This window comes from Anthonomus grandis, chromosome 20, assembly GCF_022605725.1.
Source record: "Anthonomus grandis grandis chromosome 20, icAntGran1.3, whole genome shotgun sequence".
Classification (NCBI taxonomy): domain Eukaryota; kingdom Metazoa; phylum Arthropoda; class Insecta; order Coleoptera; family Curculionidae; genus Anthonomus; species Anthonomus grandis.
Genome location: NC_065565.1, coordinates 2,983,923 through 2,986,913, shown reverse-complemented (window position 1 = coordinate 2,986,913; position 2,991 = coordinate 2,983,923).

Here is a 2,991-nt window from a genome sequence, read left to right as displayed (position 1 = left end):
GCTTAACCTTTCAACTGGTTATCTTATTTATTAAACCTTTTGTTTATACCAGGGTCTTTTAAAAAGTATTAATTATTTGCTAAGATAATAAATACCCACTTATTTAATTTGACTTGTATAAAATATGCAAGATATGCGTAATTTATATCAAATACATTGATGAGATATACAAAATTTGTTTAAGATTACTACATACTCATATAGTAGTTAGTCTGTTGTTTATAGGCTTGTATTTGACAGAATAGTAGGGGTCGTAAACTTTCGAATGGCTTAGTTTGGCCTTATTAAACCTATTAAATAATAATAATAATTGTAGGTTAATAATAATACATTATACAATTTTAGATTAACTTCCTGTTATGCTATAATTGAGACGGCACACAATATTCGTAGCATATGACATACCACTTATATCTCATTTGACGAAATATATTGTAACACGTCTAAAATATAATAATTTTCTATTTTTTAATAATTTTAAGTTGTCTATCCTTACAAAGTGACCAGTATTTAAAACATGTTAAGCCACACTTGACTTTTCAGCTCTTCCATATTTCACATAAAATACATGTTCTTTAAATTGATCTTATAGTTTGTCCTATGTACTTTTTATCACAATCGCTGCAATTAATCTCATAGATCCCAGACTTTCCATTAATTTTTATTTTATCCTTTGGGTTTTCTAAAAGATTTCGTAACTTCGCTAAGCTTTGATAGACTATTCTTAGACCTAAGTCTTTGAAAACTCTATCAAAGCCTCTCGTCAAGATACGTATTGCAACAAAAGTTTGCTTATTTTTATCTGTTTGAAATGTGATAGAGTTTTTAAGATTAACTTTACACCTATGTCTTCTAATCAGCTTATCAGTAATCTTATCGTCATAACCATTGACCTAGACCCTACCATTTTTTCTTTATTAAATCTGCTATTATTTAGAGGAAATGAGACCAAACGATGTACCAATAAATCCATGTATTTTGTTTTGTAGTGGACTGTATATAAAGCCTGGTTCGGCCACTCTAACGTTAATAACACCAAGTAATACTTAAACTTTAATTTAATAACATTTAAAATTACAAGGGTCAAAGTGATACATGCGAGAGAACATAAAATTAGGTTATGAAACGTAAATAAAATATATTTCTGACCGAAGTGTAGATTGGTAGGCTAGTTCTCTCACACACTGAAAACGACAAACGAAAATGATGTCGAAATACCTGCGCGCGCGCCGCGTTTTCCACTCGCTAGTCGAGTACACAGTTCGCGACGTTGCCAATAGTTTTTTAAGGTCTGTAATCGCAAGAACTGAACAAAGCGCCCACCTTGAAAGTACGCACTTTCAACCACACTTCGCAAAATTTAATTTATAGGTAGTGGACAAATCTTCGCAAATGAACGTTTAATGCTCCCCTTCCTTGTCCTTATACCTGGTGTTGGGAACTTTCTGACCTTTGATTTGTTTGTCAAGAAAAAAGAAAGAATAAAGAAAATATGCTATATTACGTAAGAATAATCTTGTGTACAAGCATCCTACAAGCTAAAAAACAAAACAAAAATACAATTTCAAAAATTGACAAGACAATGAACAAATTTAAACACAAGAAGACAAAACTTTTTGAACATACTTAAATTAAAGATAACTAAATAAAACAATCAACTACTAAATAAAGGTAAACTTGTTGACAAAACTAGAGAAGAAAAAAGGAAAAAAAGAAAACTTTCCAACATGTCCAAGGTTAAAACCTATCATTAAAAAAGTCATCCAGGTTATATTATAATATGCCTTAGCCAATAAAAGCGACTTTAATTCTCTTTTAAATTTCTTAACATCCGATATATGTCTAACACACAGAGGAACATGATTGTAAATTTTTTTACTTATGTAAATTAATGAGTTTTTGGTAAGGGAAGACGTAGGAATAGGTAGGGGAACATCATTTACACGACGAGTCAAATGGCCAGTGTCAGAGGGTAGTTTGGGAATTTTGTGAATAAGAGCAGCTGTTTCTAAGATAAAGAGTGAAAAAAGAGTTAGGATTTTTTCAGAAATGAAGAGGGGTTTCCAAGAATCTCTTAACTTAGCAGAACACAGGTATCTAACTGCTTTTTTTTGAATAACAAAGATAATGTTAAGTAGCCCCTTATTGGTTAAACCCCAAAAAGGCAAGCCATACCGAATATGAGATTCAATAAGTGAAAAGTACACTGAACGTGCAACCACCCCTCCCAGCTCTTGCTTTGCCATTCTTACTTCAAAACATCCAGAAGATAATTTCCCAGCTAAATGTAAAATATGATCTTCAAACCGAAGGCGACCATCAATGGTAATTCCTAGGAACTTGCAGCACTCTTTATTCTGCAAGAGGGAATTTTCGTCAAACATCAGACCCTGACCATCGCACTTAAATCCCATAATAGACGTCTTTCTTACATTAAACACGAGCCTGTTGGAAGCACACCACCCTGATAAAATCTGAAGGTCTTCAAGGATACAAGTCTTAATATAGTCAGAATTTTTATGGCGCCATAGTATGGTGGTATCATCAGCAAACTGAACCACCTTGCCCTGCAGTTTCAATGAACTCAAGTCATCCACATACAGTAAAAATAACAGTGGTCCCAACACTGAACCCTGGGGAACGCCGCATTTTAGGGATCTAGAAGCAGACAAACGCCCAGACACTGAAACCTTCTGAGTACGATTTGATAGATAGGACTCAAGCCATCGCAACGCTACGCCTCTAAAACCATATTTATCGAGCTTAGATAACAGTATTCCATGATCCACACAGTCAAATGCTTTAGATAGATCACAAAACACTGCCGCCGATGACTCTTCAGAATTCAAGGACACATAGACTCTTTCCAAAAAGCTAAAAACACCATCATGAGTCCCTTTACCGGCTTGAAATCCAATATGATGTAAAAAGGACAAAATTCTGCTTTTTGCAAGTTTTTCAACTTAGAGAGGGTAGACAAAATAGAAATGG